Genomic DNA, 20734 nt, shown 5'->3' with positions numbered 1-20734 from the left:
CTCTCGTTACCATGACGCTTCACAGCCTGTGTTAAAGCCATCTCTTGGCCATGTTGTCATTAATCAGATGTCTTTGGTCAGCTTGCTTGCCTCTTAATCCCTTTATTCCTCTTTTGATGATCCTTTGCCTGCTTTTTTTCTTCTCTTCCATCTCTTCCTATGTATATTAATTGATGTGTTTTGTAGGTCAATGTGTTATTAAGGTCAAGGTCTGTGTCTCTGGGACTTGGATTCAGCTGTCAGCCCTCAGCATCTAAGACAATTCGAGACCAAGTTGAAGCTGCACCCAGAGGCTGAGAGGATGCAAGAGAAACAAAGGCTGGATTTGATGGACAATTAGGACAGCTGGAGACAACAGAAACAGTTTCTTTAGACCTATTTTCCTGAGGTCAGAAAACCCGGGAAGTGGGGTAGGGTAAGGAGTGTTCAGGAATAACTATAAACACCAGCTTTGCACACACATAAAACATGGGTCAGGAAATACTGGGCCTATTTTATTATTTTTCACAAAAGATTCCCTCAGACTTTTCAGTCTCTTTTGTTAACAGATGCTTGTCCTAAATTCTTTTCATCCGCTCTTCCTTCGTTTGTTTGGTTTTCATTATCTCCTCTACCCGATGGATTATGCACTTAATTGCCATATTCCTTTTTCTTACTGGTTCCTGCAGCATTTTTCTGACTGGTTACTCTTGTCCTCGTTACAGATCTTTCAAGGTCATTTATTTGTTATAACAGAAAGAACGAGATTTGGAACCTGATGGTTCAGCCCTGGGAGACGCACAAACTTGAACGAGTAATAATGGGCCTATTTAACAATTCTCTCCCCAAGTTGTCAGAAAGATGAGAAACTTTTATGCATTTGCAAAAATTGAGACATAGTAAGAACTCAAAAAATTATAGCTATTATTGCTGTTTTATAAAACCCATGCATTTAACTTGCCTATGATTTTTTATTGGGTGCCGTAGGGTTATTTGGCTATAAATAAGGACATCTAACCCCTAGTCAGTGAAGCCTGTTCTTGGAGTTGGTTTTTCAAGAATAAGGATGGGCTGGACTGAATCGTTCACACGCTCTATTTCCTCATGACCAATGGCCGGCATTTGTGAGGATGGAGATTTAGACTGTGTCTGTGGCAAAGATCAGGGTGGGTAACTTTCAGTATCCCCGGGCTGTGCCGCCAAACTATCCAGATACTCTAGGGTCTTACCCAACTTTACATTAAGAATCATCTGCAGAGTCATTTTCTGGGTTTTTTTTGGTTTGTTTTTTTAATACCTCATGCCCAGAGAGCCTATGATTTTGATCTGTGGCAAGGCTCAGTTACCTGAATTTTTAAAAGCTCCTGATTGATTCTAGTTGCTTAGTCAGCTTTCCCAAATTAGGTAACTCAACAACCCCTACTTCCAGATGCTAGGTTTTCATCCGAACCTCCACTCAAACTTTTCCCGCATCCTTTGCTTTAGATGGACTGGTTATCTACTGCAGACTAGCGTGCTCCTGATGCCGAAGAGTTAAACTGTCGTCCCTCCCCATCGATATTTGCAAAGTAAGTGGTTCCATCTGGAGGAGAGTCTTTTTCTCAAAGGAAAGATTTTGCATCAAGCTTTCAGCCACTTCCTCCTCCAGGAAGCCATCCCTGATAGCCCAGGCTCAGCTCAAGGCCCTTCCTGCATACTTTGGAAATCTCCAGTACACATCTCCAGTTTAGCACTTGTCACAGTTATATTAAAATGACCCACTTACAGATCTGGCTCTTTAGCATCAGTGACTGTGTTATTTTCACCTTTGTGCCTGTAGCACTAGCCCAGTGCCTGGGACGCGTGAGGTTCCCAGTTGTCTGCCCTTTATTGAGCCTCTGCTATGTGCCATGTGCACATATTTTCATCCTTCCACGAAGGACTTTCATAGTGAGGTCAAACCTGGGCCTCTGACATGATTTGCATCATGCTTCTCTTTCTGAGTTCTCTAGTTTATAATCCCAATTATCTTCCAAACCGGAAATCTGGGCTTCATCCGGGACTTGTCTTCCTCACTCCAGCTCATATCCAATTAGTCATTCATGCCCTGTCCATTCTCCCTCCCAGAAATCTACCTGTCCCCTTTTGTTCTGGCTTCATGGCCACTGTCTTAGTTTCCTGAAATTGTTCCCTCCCCCTTGTCAAGTCCTCTTCCCTTCTCTTCTTCTGACAGCTAAAAAACTCTTCAGTGAAATGTCCTTCTCTGAGGGATGGATAAACAAACTTCTATGTGCATACAACGGAACACTACCCGTGGTAAACAGGAAAAAGTACTGATACGTAGGACAGCTTGGAGGAATCTCAAATACATTGGGATGAATAAAAGAAGCCAGTCTCAAAAGTTTATATACTATAAGATCCCATCTGTATGGCATTCTCAAAAAGACTAAACTATAGTGATGGAGAACAGATCAATAGTTGCAGGTGGTCGGGGTGAGGGGGAAGGGTATGACTACAAAGAGGCAACAGAAGGGATTTCGGGGTGTGTGTAATAGAACCGTTCTGTATTTTGATTGTGGTGATGATTACAAGAAACTCCACGTGCATTCAAATTCATAACACTATATGCCCCCCAAAAGGTCCATTTTGGATGTGATAATTTGAAAAAATAAAAAATTATAATGAAAATCCTATTTGTTACCCAATTAATGAATAGAATATATGCATTAATAATTCTTACAGATGCAAAAAACACAAAACAAAAACTCTTCAATGACTCCCTAAAGCCCATCTGAAAATATCCTAACCTTTATAAGATCCTTTATGATCTGACCCTGGCTTGCCTCTGGGGCCACCCCTCTAACACCATATTCAGTCCTTACCCCCAAATACCCCCAGAATGTACACTGTGTGCTGCAGTCCTGCCAATCTGCCCAAAGCTCCTGGATGCAACAAGCTTTCTCTCGTTCACTCGTGCCTTTGTCCATGCTCGTCCCTCTGTGGATGCCTTTCATAGTCTATTCCCCTTTGTGTCCATGTGGCTGTCACTGACTTACCCTTCACCCCATCACCCTTCCGGATTCAGCCTGCAACCTGCCCAAGCCCGCCTTCCCTGACCCATCCTCCCCAGCCCTTCCTCAGAAGCCAGTTGGATCCCAAGCCCATCTCCATCTATTTGAATTGTAATCCTCTGCAGTCTTCCCACAGATTGTAAACTCCCAGTGGGCAGAAGCTGTTGCTTATCATGCTATTTCCAGTGTTTAACCCAAGGCCTGGTAGTAGTAGACTGCTACAGTGTGAGGAATGAATGAATGAATGAATGAATAAATGATGTTGTAACCTCACGGATATGACCAAAACACATTATAAGGGAATTTGAAAATGGTGTTTTCTACTATTCCGTGGCCAGTCCTTCTATCGGGCTCCAAATACAATGGCTACCTATTCCAGATAAATCTAAACAATCAGTGGGCAGAATTCCATCTACTTCTGAGTTCACGAGGGGGTCAGGGGTGGAAAGGAGGCACCAGGACCAAGGTGACCATATGCTATGTGTCAGGCACTCGGAACGTACACTCTTCTATCCTTTCATTCTCACACTCACCCCAGAAGCAGGTATTAATAGCTGCATTTTACAAGTGAGGAACCAAGTTTCCTCAGCCTTGCCCAACCTTCCAGAGTCAGTAAGTATTGAAGCTGGTATTGGAACAGTAACAGTAGCAAATCTTTATCTGTTGGGCTTAAAGGCCTTGCATCTTGTATCTCATGGAATCCTTTTAACAGCCTTGTGTGAGTTGGGTTTTATATCCCCACTTCACACATGAGAAAACAGAAAACGAAGACTAAGAGACAAGAAGCAGTTCCTCCAAGGTCACATAGTGGCAGAGCCGGGTCTATCTGACGGCGAAGGCTGTGTTCTGGGCCCCAGTGTGACACCTCCTTCTCTCTCCACCCACAGTCTCCACTCGTACGTACATGCTGCCCCCAAGACTCAGGCGCTCCCTCTCACACTGCAGTTCCTCCCTCTGCCCTCCAACTGACTAGTGAGACGCTCCGAACCCGGGAAGATCCCAAATCATCTCACGAATTCGCATTGCTGCTTTTATAACAACACAATCCAGCCAGTGTTACTAAGGAAGAAAGAATCCCTTCCGAAATAAAATCACAAAGTTGTTGGAGCCATAGTTTATTTATTTACCTACGGGTAAACATTCCTGTTGGTTTCCGAACATTTTGATTAAGAAATTACACTAAATTTAAAGGGAGCATTTACAGTCATTGAAACTACGCAGTGAGGCCTTGTATGTATCAGTAGATGTGAGAACCAGTTATTCTATACATTTGAAAAAAAAAAAAAAACGTTACCCAGTTTGAATTCAAGAGGCTTAAAAAACAAACAAACAAACAAACCCTCACAGCTACCTAGGATAATCGGTAAGAAAAGGAGTTTGGACTTTCTAAAACAAAGAAAACAAGTTTTGACCTCTATTTACCCTCAGCTAGTCATCTTATTAATGGCAATGCTTTGCTAGCTCCCCACAAGCTTTTGCTTACATGAATTAGCCATATTTTATTATGTCCAGAACACACACTAATAAAGACTACAGAGCAAAAGGTAAAAATCAAGAAATAAAAGGGGAAGGGACAGCCGTTTATTATAGGTAGAGAAGTCTTTGAACCTCTACTCCAGATTGGGTTGGGAAAAACCATGACTAAGAATAGCGACACAGCGGGGGCTTGGTCAGAAGAGCCTGCAGGCGTTGGCAGATGAGGTGCTTGCCTTCTGTTTTAAGTTGCTCTCTAGTGGCTGACGCTTACCTGTAATTGAGACGGAGTTCAGGTTTATTTTTTGCTCGTTCTCTGCATCCTGCCCTGGTTCTCAATGCACTTTTCCCCTGCCTGGTACCCACGCCACGCTCCTTTCCCAAGGAGCCCAGCTAGCCCTGCAATCTGATTACGCCCCAGCAGGGCATCTGCTAGGTGCCTCTGTGTCACCGGCAAATCAGCTTGCAGGCCACAGGTGGTGTTTCTGGAGGATCAGGTGAGGATGCCTTGACTTGGCAGGGCTGGGGGATGTTCATCAGATTAGACACCTCTTGTTCTCATGTGCAGCTGGACAGCAAAAAGTCCCTCGGTTTCTCATTGGAAATCAGCTACAAACACAAGTCCTGTAAGAATATTAGTATTGACTTCATCAAGATTCTATTCTTGATCTTTCTGCTGTTATTAAATTAAAACCCCAAAGTGTTGTTTACTCACATTTCCAGTTTTATCTAAGCTCCTAAGAAGAGCCTCAGGTTGGAGTGTAAGTGAATGGAGACTCTAGAATGAAATGCTTGTCCAGAACTTACCCGAAGAGGTGCCACATGAACGTTAGCTTTCGTGTGTTGGTGCAGTTAACGTGTCCCTGGCAAACAATCCTTACAGTTTACGCTATTAACTTTTCTTTCGTTTTGAGGTTATATATGCCCCTCTTGAAGAAATTATTAACAATTTATTTGTGCTTTCAAAATCCTTTTGCCCAGCTCTGGAAGGGACAGAATGTCACCCCCCTCCCCACGGTGGTTCTTCTAGTATGGGTGGGCTGGCTTCACCCTAGGAAAGGGTAATCCTGCAGACCTGGTCGCCTGGTCAAGACTCAGTTGGTTACAAAAAAGCTTTCAGACTCGCTCCCAGGACCCAAGAACAGACTGCTTAATTGCTTCTCAGGAGGAAAGGGAGCCAGAATACCAGACCAGTTAAAGGATGAAGGCGGCTCCCTCTCTCCCCCCGGGTCTCTCTCTCTCTCCAAGGCTGAGCAGTGGTTTCTGTTTCTCCCTGTTGTGCCTACTTCATCCTTTTTTTTTATATATATAAATTTATTTATTTGTTTTTTAAAATTTTTGGCCGTGTTGGGTCTTTGTTGCTGTGCGCAGGCTTTCTCCAGTTGTGGCAAGCAGGGGCTACTCTTTGTTGGGGTGTGCGGGCTTCTCATTGTCGTAGCTTCTCTTGTTGCGGAGCACGGGCTCTAGGCACGCGGGCTCAGTAGTTGTGGCGCACAGGCTTAGTTGCTCTGCGGCATGTGGGATCTTCCTGGACCAGGGTTCGAACCCATGTCCCCTGCATTGGCAGGCGGATTCTTAACCACTGCGCCACCAGGGAAGCCCTCCATCCTTTTCTTGGTGCAAGCTGGGTGATTTCATGGCTGCTGAAATTGTTGCAAGAAAGAAAGTGGGGTGCAAGAGGATGGTCACATCCTAGGTCTCAGGCGAGTCCCTGGGACAGCCGCTAAGTGTGGGTCCTTGGCTTCTCGCAGGAAAGAATTCAAGAGAGAGCCATAGTAAAGTGAAAGAAGATTTATTCAGGGAGATACACACTCCATAGACAGAGTGTGGGCCATTTCAGAAGGTGAGAAGCACCAGGGTACAGGGTTGTCAGTTTTTATAGGGGTGGGTAATTTTATAGGGGTGGGTAATAGGCTAATGAGTGGGAGGATTATTCCAACTATTTTGGGGAAGGGGTGGGGATTTCCAGGAGTTGGGCTACCGCCCGCTTTTTGACCTTTTACGGTTGGCCTCGGAGCTGTCATGGTGCCTGTGAGTGTGTCATTTAGCATGCTGATGTATTACAATGAGCGCCATGTACTGAGGTTCAAGGTCTAGTGGAAGTTGATCATCCGCCATCTTGGACCTAGTTGGTTCTAACCAGTTTGTGTCATGTCCTCAACGGCTGTCATTCTTTTAAAGGTTGTGCCCTGCCCCCCTTCCTGTCTCAAAATTATCGTGGAAAAAGGTAAAATTCCAGGCACAGATGCTGCCATCCTAGGCCAGGACTTGGTGCCTCCTAAATTTGGCTCTGTTCTCTGAAGCAACCAGAGCGTAGCAGCAGCAAGAGCCTTTTCGGCAGAATAAACGTACTTGCAGAAGTACCAAGGTCGGAAAGACAAGAGCAAGTTCAAGGATTGGTATGTGAACATTAGAGTTTGGCCTGAAAAACTGAAACTCTGTGTCCACTAAACAAGAACTCCCCATCCCCCGCCCCCAGACCCTGTAACCACCATTCTACTTTTAAACATCAACTAACCATTTCTAGAACGAGGATTAAAGTTAACTTGCTCAAGCATACACATGTCCAACTATGCATGGCTGTGCTGAAGATGTACATTAGGGCAATAGAACAAGATAGAATTGTAAGGGCCTAAATGATAAGGGTCTGCAGCAGTGAAACAGACGGAGGGGAACAAGTACCAAAACCTTCCAAGAGACAGAAGTCGTCAAGTTTGGCTACTGGATGAAAGGATGAAGAGGATGGTAGAATTTTGCATGACTTGCAGCTTTCTGGCTTGATGAACTAGCAAGACAGGAAATACAAGAGAAGGACTAAGTTTTTAGGAAAGGGAAGTGAGATCATTTTGAACTACAGGCATACCTTGTTTCGCGGCACTTCTCAGAGATTTCGTTTTGTACAAAATGAAGGTTTGTGGCAACCCTGTGTCCAACAAGTATATCGGCGCTATTTTTCCAACAGCATTTGCTTACTTTGTGTCTCTGTGTCACATTTTTTTTTTTAAAGGCGCCTCTTTTTTTTTTTTTAAAGATTTATTTATTTTATTGATTGATTGATTGATCGATTGCTATGTTGGATCTTCGTTTCTGTGCTAGGGCTTTCTCTAGTTGTGGCGAGCGGGGGCCACTCCTCATTGCGGTGCGCGGGCCTCTCACTATCGCGGCCTCTCTTGTTGCGGAGCACAGGCTCCAGACGCGCAGGCTCAGTAATTGTGGCTCAGGGGCCCAGCTGCTCCGCGGCATGTGGGATCTTCCCAGACCAGGGCTCGAACCCGTGTCCCCTGCATTGGCAGGCAGACTCTCAACCACTGCACCACCAGGGAAGCCCTCTGTCTCACATTATGGTAATTCTCAAAATACTGCAAAATTTTCATTTTATCATATTTGTTAAAGTGATCTGTGAACGGTGATCTTAGATGTTATTATTGCAAAAAGATCATGACTCGCTCAGGTGATGGTTAGCATCTTTAGCAATAAGATATTTTTGGTTTTTGGTTTTATTTTTTGGCTGTGCCACACAGCATGAAGGATCTTAGTTCCCTGACCAGGGATCGAATCCATGCCCCCTGCAGTGGAAGCGCGGAGTCTTAACCACTGGACCCAAGGTATTTTTAATTAAAGTATGTACATTGTCTTTTTAAAGACAGAATGCTATTGCACACTCCATAGAGAGTATAGTATAAACATAACTTTTATAGGCACTGGGAAACCAAAAAATTCATGTGACTCGCTTTATTGTGATATTCGCTTTATCACTGTGATCTGGAACCGAACCTTCGAAATCTCCGAGGTCTGCCTGTACTTGTCGATGTACCAAACACAGTTGGATAATCTGTCCTGGTTACAGAAAGGGCCTGGGCTGAGGGGCACATTCGGACATGAAGTGGCTTCTAAAGCTGTGGATGGGCTGAGCCACTCAGGACAGAGATGGAGTGTGAGACAAGGTGGGAAAAGAACAGGAGAGGGCGTGGGGCGGGGCTGGAGGAGCAGCCACATAGAGAGAGGGTCAAAAGTACCTCTGCAGGAGATCAGCCTGCAGTGGCCTGAGAAAAAGTTAGAGCTGGGAGGCCGCTGAAGAAATTTCCCAAGAGAAGTGGTCCACAGTGTCAAATTGCACAGTGGGAACAAAGATAGGGGCTGAGGCCTGTTCTCTGCTGCAGGCGAGCAGGACAAGAGAGCAGCCCACTGCCATGGTGGGGACAGATGCCAGATGGCAGAGAGTTGAGGAATGAAAGAGGGTAAGGTGAAGATCAATGTGCTGTAGAGACTGTTCTTCCAAGAAACTGGATTGTGAAAGAACAGCAATCTCTAAGGGCATTGAGCAAAGCTCACTGGTTGTTTATTTTTAAATCTCAAATAGATTTAAGCACTTGTATAAAAGAAAATTCAACAGAGGAAGAGAATTCAGATATGCTGGGGGCGGGGGAGGGGTACTATGTGGGGAGCCCATAGAGTGGCAGCAGCCCAGTGTAAATAGGGGACTCTGTCATCCATCTGCTAGGATACTGGGAGAAGTTGCCTAAACAGCTAAGTTGGAGAATTAATGGGATCTCGGTGACAAGGAAGGACAGGAGATGCTGTTTTGGGGGAAAAAGAAATTAGAAAACTCTGATCCATTTGCAATATGTTAACAGTCTCCACCTGGGGAGATGGTACTGGACACACACAGAGACACACACCTCCTATGGTAGATGGGGGACCAGGGGGTCCACTAACAGTGCACAGAGGGCAGCAGGGACCACGGCCTCCTCATCACAGCTATCTACCTTGGAGGACGCAATGACGCAACACGGAACAAAAGTACAAGGCCCAATGTCTACAAATTTAAATAACAGTGTCACATAAGAGTCCTACTGTTTAATTTTGCTATGAGAATCCAAAAGTGGGCCACCTGTTATTAAAGATCACAGTGCCCAGAAAGGTCACATCCTAGAATCATTGTCTTTGTTAAATTAGAACTGAATATGACTGAAATCTCGCATTTAGAGAATTCCCTGGCAGTCCAGTGGTTAGGACTCCGTGCTTCCATTGCAGGGGGCAGGGGTTCCATCCCTGGTCGGGAACTAAGATCCCCCAAGCCACATGGGGTGGGGTGGGGGGAGAGAAAGAAAAAAGAAATCTCACATTTAAAAGCCAGAGATGTTTAAAAATCACTCCTTTCGATGAAAAGATGGGACCCTACAAATTTCCACCTAGACCTGAGAGACCTACTTGAATCATCTTCAAGCCAACCTGTTGTGTCCTTTACAAATATTGATTTTAGTTGCTGCATTTATAATCCTTTGCAGTTTCATCCGTATGGGATAAACGGTCGACTTGTGCTTGGCCGCCTTGGCAATATCACCCCTTCCGCAGTGGGCTCTTTACCTTTCCTGGTTGCTACTCCAGATACCTCCGGCACCTCCAGGGAAACTCTTCCAGATCCTAAGCCTATTCCACATGAAAATTGGTTATCTATTTATTTTGATTTTTAAATTAAGGTATAGTTGATTTACAACATTATATTACAACAGAGTGATTCGATATTTTCTATAGATTATACTCCATTTAAAGTTATTACAATTAGGAGGTTGGGATTACATATACACACTACTATATATAAAATAGATAACCAACAAGGATCTACTGTATAGCACAGGGAACTACACTCAATATTTTGTAATAACCTATAAGGGAAAAAATACATATACATGTACACATAACTGAATCACTTTGCTGTACACCTGAAACTAACACAACATTGTAAATCAACCATATTTTAATAAAAAATTAATTAAAGTATTGTAAAATATTGGCTATGTTCCTTGTGTTGTACACTCTATCTTTGTAGCTTATTTATTTTATATGTAGTAGTTTGTACCTCTTAATCCTCTACCCCTATCTTGCCCCTTTGGTATTTAAATTTACATATATTTTCCCCTCCACTATGAGGTCTGAAAATAGGTATTGTTTTAGTGTCATCATATAAAATTCTGGAGCCTCTCAAACAGCCCCCAGGTATAAGAAAAAGGCCATTATACCTACAGTCCTATTTAAACTGGTTTGAACTGAGCACCTCCTGGGTTTTTATTTGCACATGGGATTATCACAGCCCATCCTGCCTCTGCCTCTGTGGTCATTGCACAGGTCCACTCTGTAGCAATATCTTTGTTGTGAAATTGTTCTGTGGCTCTGCCTGCCATTTAATGAGCTCATTTCCTGGTCGTACATTTGCCTCTGAGAGCTTGATCTAGATCTTGTTCGGAAACTAAATGATGCGGCAGCCTTGCAGAGTACGGCTGTCACCAAACTGTGACGCAAAAAATACCGAGCCCTCAACTCAGATAGGTCAAGTGACCACTAGGAATATACACTGGCTAAAAATCATAAGAATCTACCATCTTCTTCTTTTATAAGCATCTAAAAATTCTTGGGCATACCAATTCAAATGTAATTTATCTGGGGACTTCCCTGGCAGTCCAGTGGTTAAGACTTCGCCTTCCACTGCAGGGGGCTCCGGTTCCATCCCTGGTTAGGGAACTAAGATCCCACATGAAGCACGATGTGGCAAAAAAAAAAAAAAAAAAAATGTAGTTTATTTGTCCTTTAAACACATAGCATTTTTTAACCCCTTAAAGCAATAGACATTTATGATTTCACACTGTCTCGGGAACCTGGAGATGGCTTAGCTGTGGGATTCTGGCTCGGGGTCTCTCATGAGGTTGCCTTCGGGCTGTTGGTCAGGGTTGTTGTCACCCCCGAGCTCGTAGGGAGCTGAAGAATCCACTTCCAGCTCACTCTCTTGGTAACTGGTTAGTGTCATCAGTTCCTAGCTGGCTGCTGGCACAGGGCTTCAGTCTCTCATGTCATGGGCGCCTCCACTGGGCTGCTCACAAGCTGGCAGCCTGCTTTCCTCAAAGTGAGAGACGAGAGAATGAACAAGAGAGTGGGAGCCAGTGGGCATCCAAGGTGGAAGCAGAGGTCTCTCATATCCTAATCTCAGAAGTGATACCATCACTTCTGCCATGTTCTACCAGGCATGCAGTCCAATCCTGGTAAAACTTCACGTAACATTTTGCCTTGTGGTACTAGTGCCCCAAGGGGTTAATTAATGGAAAGAATATATTATAGAGAAGAATATTTAAATAAATAATGTATACATATATTGAAGCTAAATGCTTTTTTTTTTTTTTTTTTAATTGATGGAGCATATAGTCAAAAAGGCTGGAGACCACTGACCCAGAAAACAAGAAATCCTGCTTTGGAAATATTTTGTAGGTGCCAGGCACTGTTCTTAGCCCTTTATATGTATCCTTACAATTACTCTTCATGACCTTATAAGGCAGACATTAATATTATTCTTATTGTAGAGTTGAGCAAAACAAAGCACAGAGAGGTTAAACAACTTGCCTGAAGTCACACAGCTACCAAGTGGCTGACCGAGACTCAAATCCAAGTAAACTAACTTAAGAACAGTTCCTCTCCATCCCTCTCAACCTCCTCTCACAATCCAGTTTACCCTCATTAACAATTCTCTTACACTCTCAAGGACAATGCTAGGTCATGGGGAAATAAAAAGGTATAAAATGTGGTCCCATCCTTGGGGAGCTCTGTGATGTGTGAATGAACTAATAGTCAGCAGCTAATACCAGTTATGAATTTCTGGTTATAAAGCACAAGTCACTTTCTATGGACTTGATTGAAGAAGACTGATTTTCTTTGCCTTTAGCAAAGTGGTCTCCGGCCTTTTTAATTGTGTACTGCATCAATTTTTTTAAACTTGAGCATTCAGATCCAATATACATATTTGTATTTATTTATAAATATTATACTTATATTCCTATAGCACTAATATGTTAGGTATGTCATATCATATACTCAAATTAGTAATTTAGATAGGATGAGATTAAATACATGTAAATAGAGGTTTTCCTGTGTTCTTCCTGTACTTCATGAGTCCTCTGAGAACTGGCCTGTTAGGGGCAGCCCTCCAAGATGCACCTTTGTGCCACTCAGAAAGGTTGCTCATGGAAAATTTCCGTAGAATCTCAGTCTCAGAATTCTTAAGTTAGTGGGAAATTTTGACGCTAGGGTGCACCTGGAAGAGAGAATCTGAATGAACGTGCTATAATGATCATATCCAAATGATTATTTTCAAACTAAGTAGTGCTCCTCATTTTCTTGGTCATAAGGACAGTTTAATTCCTATTGTTTCCGCCAATGATCCCTCTAGAAAAAAAGTCCTCCAGGTGGTGAAGCTGTAATATAATTGATCTCACCTCTTATTTGAGTGCTATTGCTCCACAGACAAAATCCTCACCTACAACTGGTCAAGACATCCTTTTTGGACCACACAGTGGTTGGTGAAATAAATCACTTTTAAGTTTTCCTATTTCGTAGTCAAAAAGAAAAAAACAAAAGCAAACAAGAAAAAAGCCAGATGTGCCAGTTTACGTGTCAGGTTTATCAAGAGTGCCATTTCACGCAAATCAAAACTACCATGAGATATCATCTCACACCGGTCAGAATGGCCATCATCAAAAAATCTACAAACAATAAATGCTGGAGAGAGTGTGGAGAAAAGGGAACCCTCTTGCACTGTGGGTGGGAATGTAAATTGATACAGCCACTATGGAGAACAGTATGGAGGTTCCTTAAAAAACGAAAAATAGAACTACCATACGACCCAGCAATCCCACTACTGGGCATATACCCTGAGAAAACCATAGTTCAAAAAGAGTCATGTACCACAATGTTCATTGCAGCTCTATTTACAATAGCCAGGACATGGAAGCAACCTAAATGTCCATCAACAGATGAATGGATAAAGAAGATGTGGCACATATATACAATGGAATATTACTCAGCCATAAAAAGAAACGAAATTGAGTTATTTGCAGTGAGGAGGATGGACCTAGAGTCTGTCACACAGAGTGAATGAAGTAAGTCAGAAAGAGAAAAACAAATACCGTATGCTAACACATATATATGGAATCTAAAAAGAAAAAGGTCATGAAGAACCTAGGGGCAAGGTGGGAATAAAGACACAGACCTACTAGGGAATGGACTTGAGGACATGGGGAGGGGGAATGGTAAGCTGGGACAAAGTGAGAGAGTGGCATGGACATATATACACTACCAAAGGTAAAATAGATAGCTAGTGGGAAGCAGCTTCATAGCACAGGGAGATCAGCTCGGTGCTTTGTGACCACCTAGAGGGGTGGGATAGGGAGGGTGGGAGGGAAGGAGATTCAAGAGGGAAGAGATATGTATATGTATAACTGATTCACTTTGTTATAAAGCAGAAACTAACACACCATTGTAAAGCAATTATACTCCAATAAAGATGTTAAAAATAATAAATAAATAAATAAATAAATGGTATCATGTCAGGAGGGAAAACCAGAAAACAATAAATTCCATATGTTTAAGAAAAAGAGTGTCATTTCATTGTCCTTGGGCCCTGCCCCACATCGGCCCCTCCTCCTCTCTAAGCCCACCACCTCCACCCCCTCCGAAGAGACCCATCATTGCCCTTGCTTCTCCAGGAGTCTGGGGTTCCAGGACCCTTGGCTTAGGCCGCTAGAGGCCCCAGGAAGAGGGAGGGAGTCCCAGATGAGCTTCCCCCACAGCAAAGTCCCTCCCTCATCCTTGGAGTCCCAGGGCTGGCAAAGGAATTCAGGAGGAGAACCCAAGAGAGGGCAGCTGGAAGTGGTGGGGTCGGATGGGGACAGACAAGGGACTTCAAACCAGAACAGCAGTTTCCACAGCGAATTATGAACCAGAACCAAATAAATTTATAAAGATGGAGTGACAGGACACAAACTGGAACTTTGCAGTTTTAGGAAAGAAGAACCCAAGTGAGGGTCAAGGCCAAACATTTTTACCAGCTCCACACACTTTTCTGAATCCCGACTGTGGCTTGAGTGGGAAGGAAGAGACTCCTGTTTAGTTAGCCACTTGGCTTTGAGTTTTGGACGATAATGCATTTAAAAGGAGCTGCTTTTGCAACTTATGCTGAGAAAAATCAGTAAGAGAAAGATTATCTGATAATAAAAGCAACCATTCTTCACGTCAGTTGCTAATTTGTTCAGACCAAACCCATCTCCCGGATGTCAAAGAAACCTGGGAGCCAGAGACAATGGGAAATTAGTGTCCTGAGCAGTTTCTTTACAGGAATGGGGAAAGTTCAGTGTCTTCCTCCCCAGACTGGCAAAAGAGCTATTTAAACTGTTGAGATCTTTAAAAATCTTCTGACCTCTTCTCTCGGCCACCAAAGTTAGGCATAGCATTATTTTGAAAAGAGGCTAAAATGGGATTTTTCTCTGCAAATCTCCAAACTATCCAGAAACCATTTTACTTGAGTACAATGAAATGTGGGAAGTAAAAACTCTCATGTGGACATTTCTGGGCTAAGTCTAGCTCCACTGCCCAGGTTGGAGTCTTACTCTGCTAAAATATCAGCTTCAAATATTGGTGGCTACTATGTGCTGCCTGAGAGCTTTACCATTACTGGAGTTTTTAAAAAACATGATTATAAACGGTTATTAATTTCTTAATCTTGGGGAATGCTTTGCTGCATTGCCTTGCATGTTGCAAATGTTTATTAAAAAAGCAAATATATAATAGTCGTTATTAAATATAGGCCAAAGAAAGATGTGCATTTTTTAAAATCCAGAAAATATAAACCGTATAAAATCCAATTTTGTTCCAGTTAAATTTACCCTAGAAATTAGCATTTTAAAACCCTAAGTGCCCCATCCTATTCTTTCTTTAACTGATCTTTTTTATCTTTCTTTATCTTATAGCTGATATAATATTGCTGGATTCCTATGTGTATTTTGCTAACTAAAGCCATGCTAAACGCTGGTGATGAGAGAAGCAGAAATGGGAGGGACCTTTGCAGAAACTGTTCTTGAGTCTAAGATGTTCCTTGCTTCATTTCTTGTTTGATCTGGTTCCTTTGAGGCCCTTCACAAGCAGGAGAATTTGGAAATGATATTGGCCAGGATAATTATAGGTGGGTCCACAACTACATTGGCAGATAAAGCTAAGGACTTAAAAGAGTGTATTTACACAGCAGGGCAGAGTCAGGAAATCTATTGTTTCTGTATTTTATCAAGTCTGATTGTTTCAGAGTTAACAAGCTCAGAAGCAAAACAAAATACCAACTTACTAACACTGAGTTGACATCTAATTTGGCTTAGTTTTCATTTTAAAGGGCATTTCAAGGATGCTGGAAAGTTGAGGAGACTGTAAATTGAATAAAAACAGGTATCTTAGACCTTTACTGTAGCCCATCCAAGAATATATATTTTATTGTTCTTTTTTTAAAAAAATTAAATCTTTTTTTTTTAAAGTTAATTGTAGACACAGCAGTTGTAAGAAATAGTACAGGAGAGAGCCCATATACCTTTCACCCAGTTTCCCCCATGGTAACATGTTGCAAAACTGTAGTCTATATCACTCGGGATATTGACATTGATACAGTCAAAGTACAGAACATTCCCAACCCACAAGCATCCCTCTTGTTGCAGTTTTATGGCCATACCCACTCTCTCCTCCCTCACCCTTCCCTAACCCTTGGCTACCGCTAATCTCTTCTCCATTTCTACAATTTTGCATTTCAAGACTGTTATATAAATGGAGTCATACAGTATATAACTTTTGGGGATTGCTGGTTTTCTTTCAGTATAATTCTCTGGAGATTTGTCCAGATTGCTGCACATATGGGGAGTTTGTTTCTTTATACTGTTGGGCAGCGTTTCATGGTGTAGACATACCACAGTTTATTTAACCATTGAATGTGTTAAAGGATATCTGGGTTGTTTTTCCCTTGGGGCTATTACAAATAAAGCTGCTATAAACACTCATGTACAGGTTTTGGTGTTAACATAAGTCTGTAAAGGTCCAAGGTGCAGTTGCTGCACCATGTGGTAGTTGCCTGTTTCTTTTTTTTTTTTTTAATTTATTTTTGGCTGTGTTGGGTCCTCATTGCTGCACGCAGGCTTTCTCTAGTTGTGGCGAGCGGGGGCTACTCCTCATTGCAGTGCGCAGGCTTCTCAATGCGGTGGCTTCTCTTGTTGCAGAGCACCGGCTCTAGGCACGCAGGCTTCAGTGGTTGTGGCGCGTGGGCTCAGTAGTTGTGTCTTGCGGGGTCTAGAGCTCAGGCTCAGTAGTTGTGGTGCACGGGCTTAGTTGCTCCGAGGCATGTGGGATCTTCACGGACCAGGGCTCCAACCCGTGTCCCCTGCACTGGCAGGCTGATTCTTAACCACTGCACCACCAGGGAAGCCCGCAAGTGGCACACTTTTTAATGTATTTATTTGCCATCTGTATATCCTCTTTGGTGAAGTCTCTTCAATTCTTTTGCCCATTTTCTAATTGGATTGTTTGTTTTTTTGTGTGTTGGGTTTTGAGAATTCCTTATACAGGTCTTCCTCAACTCACAATAAACTTACATCCCCATAAACCCATGGTAACTTGAAAATATCATTAGTCAAAAGTGCATTTAATACACTTTACCTACAGAATATCATAGCTTAGTCTAGTCTAGTCAGTGCAGCTTCTTGCCACTGCCCAGCATCACAAGAGAGGCAGGTACTACATATTGCTAGCCTGGGAAAATATTAAAATTCAAAATTTGAAGTACAATTTCTACTGAATGCATGTCACTTTCACACTACCATAAAGTCCAAAAATTGTAAGTCGAACCATCATAAGTTGGTGACATCTGTATATCTATATACTAGTTCTTTACTGGATATGTGGTTTGCAAATATTTTCCCAATCTGTAGCTTATCTTTTCATTCTCTAACTGGGTTTTATGCAGAGCAAAATTTTTAATTTTGAAGAAGCATAATTTATCAGTTTTTCTTCTTATGGATCATGCTTTTTGCCGAGGCCTATGTCCCTAAGATTTTCTCCTATTTTTTTTTTTCTAAAAGTATTACAGTGTTATGTTTTACATTTAAGTCCCTGATCATCCATTTTGAGTTAATTTTTTTTAATAAGATACGAGCTTTAGGTCAAGGTTAGTATTTTTACCTGTGAATGTCCAATTGTTGCAGCATCATTTGTTGAAAAGGGTATTTTCCCTTCATTGAATTGCTTTTGGACCTTTGTAAAAAATCGGTTTTTCATATTTGTATGGGTTTATTGAAATTGTTACAAAATTATTTTACATTTATTTTAAAAGCATATAGCAAGTCAACTTAAAAGAATGCAAAAGAAATGTTAGATGAATTTAGCTGCCTTTCTTCAATTTATTCCTAGTTAAGATGTTTATCAGTTCACACTCTGGTTATTTTCATGACTAAAGGCATGTGGGTTTTGGCTGACCAAATATTTTTCTATAGTGATTAAATTCTATATTTAAGAGCAAATATTCAACATTTCATAACCTAATGGTTTTCTGCCTAGGAATATGATAAGTAGTATATAATTGAATATAGATAATTTTATATTTATCTGTAACTATATACTGGAATAACCATCTTCTTTGGCATGATTTTAAAAAATACAGTCTCACTATAAGATATTCCCACTGTAAAACAAAATTCATTATGCCATGAAACCCTATGTTGGACCCCTTCCAGGTGGATTGATTTTCTTGGAAGGATTAGATTGAATATATGTAATTATGATGATTCCAGAGCATAGAACTTCCCCTCCTGTAATATCATTTAAAAACTGTGCTAAAAGGAAATTGCTTTTCTCCCACATCCTTGCTTATTACAGTTGACTATTAATTCCCATCAGGAAGCCAGGTGGCATCAAGAAAATCAGTTCAATTTCAAGGCCCTCGAGCAGTGGTTCTCAACCGCTGGCTACACATTAGCATCACCTGGGGAGATTTTTACAATCCCAATACCCATGCTGCACCCTGGACCAATTAAATCAGAATCTCTGGGGTTAGGATGCAGGTATTAGGATTTGTTAAAACTCCCAGGTTATTCCCGTACGCAGCCAAGTTTGAGAATACTGCTCAATTGTTAAGCTCTCTTCTTTTGTTTATTTCTTTATGAAACTTTATATTACTATCATTTATCACTCAATACTGTGAATACAGTGTACTGGGTTGTCATAATATACTATGTGAACTTATATCTTTCAGGTTTCACTCTTCCTTGGATAATTTTAAAATTTCTAACATTCTTTTTATTCTGTTGGGAAGAGTAACACATATTCAATGAAGAAAATTTGGGGAAAAGACAGGCAAGCATAATGAAGGGGAAAAAAATCATTTTAAATTCTATCATCCAGAAAGAATTATTGTAACATTCTAGTTTTTTTTATTAGGTATATACACATACATTAACATATATGTATATATATATATATATATACATTCAGCTTTTATTCTTTCAACATTGAGATGATATTGAAAATATAGTTTTATATGTTATTTTAGAAATCTCATAAATAAATGCAAAAATTAGTATCAATAGCAGAAAGTGTGAAATCAGTATTGGTTTGCAACTGTCATAATTTTTACACTTTCACACACCTTGATCTGGGTCATGGATATAAGCAGGTAAGACATACCCTTTAATAAGTCACTTTACATTGTTACAAAACAACATTTAAGGCATATGACTATACTTCCCATAATATCTTCCCCCTAAGTTGACAAAGTACTGCTATCATATGTAGCTTTGGAATTATGACCAAAAATGCATCACTACCAGCCAAACTGATGACTATTGTGTAAAGATAATAAAGTTAATTTCTTTTTCTAAATCCTTCAACTACTCAGACTAGAATAAGGATATGAACCAGGAAAAACACATAAAGTGAATACAGACTTATTAAATACAGAATGGAATTGCGTTCCTCTAACTCAGACTCAAATGCCAGTTGAATTTTTATTCTCTAGATTTCAATGGGAGGAGATATGTATGCATATATCATGAACATATGCCTATATCTTTGCACTACAAGGGAAAAAACTGATACATATTCACTACTAAATATTTAGGAAAGTCATAAACAATTAAAAAAAATTTTTTTTTTTTTTTTGGCTGCACTGCATGGCATGTGGGATCTTAGTTCCCCTATCAGGGATGGAACCCGCACCCCCTGCAATGGAAGCACGGAGTCTTAACCACTGGACTGCCAGGGAAGTACCCCCCTCAAAATTTTTTAAAAATAAAAATCTGCCTGTAACTACTGTTAAATGCAACAACTCAATATAATTATGAATGCATCTCAGTATAATTATGCTGAGTAACAGAAGCCAGACAAAGAAGAGCATATAGTAGATTATTCCATTTCTATGAATTCCTATAAAATTGTGGAAAATGCAAATTATTCTATAGTGACAGAAAGCAGGTAAGTGGCTGCCTGGGCAGGCAAGATGGGGACCAGGAGGGGCTGAACAGAGGGATTACAAGGACACACAGAGATATTTTTGGGTGAATGTTTATGCCCATTAACTTGATTGTGGTGACGATTTCAAGGATGTATACATTTGTCCTAAAACCCATCACATTGTACACTTTAAATGTGTGCAGTTCCTTCTATGGCAATTATACCTCCATAAATCTGTCAAAACAATAAGGAACTGTTGGCAACTTCCAATCATGGAATTTGTTCTGTAAAGTTTTGCTTGAAATCCTGGATATTGCAGTCACTTACTGGATATTATTTTCACTAACCCATCATTTTTACTCAGGAAGACACCCCATAATTTCACACTCTGAAATAATCAGTGTTTCAAATTCTCCAACAGAAAGGAAAATTCAAATATTTTACTCATAATTTCTTCCATAGAATTGCCAAAGAGCATCATAACATTCAAAACAACTTATCAAGTGATTGTTTCACTTTTCAAAGTTACCATTGACTCTACTACCTCTCCTATAAATACTGCATTTGTAGGAGTGACAGAAGTCATTAAAAAACAAACAAACAAACAAAAAGCAGCTGATAGAATTGAGATCAATCCCAATACAACTGAGATCAATTCAAATACAGAATCTCAGGACAACCTCTGAGATTTGGATGGGAGCTCTATAACATGGGATAAAATAGTCAACCTCTCTTCTATATAATCTTAGTAATTCTTTAGATCAAGCATTGGTCTTTTCATTGGGTTCTTAATCACACGCAAAAAATAATTGAAGTATTTTTTAATGTCAGAGACAACATATAACAGATCTAAGATTAAAAATTCATAAAGGTATTCAAGTTAATAGAGGAACATAAAAATCTCTCAATAATTTAAAATGTATGTCTCTATAATGTCTTTT

Source organism: Eschrichtius robustus, chromosome 9 (genome assembly GCF_028021215.1).
Source record: "Eschrichtius robustus isolate mEscRob2 chromosome 9, mEscRob2.pri, whole genome shotgun sequence".
Taxonomy (NCBI): Eukaryota; Metazoa; Chordata; class Mammalia; order Artiodactyla; family Eschrichtiidae; genus Eschrichtius; species Eschrichtius robustus.
Note: the sequence above shows the minus strand (reverse complement) of the source record.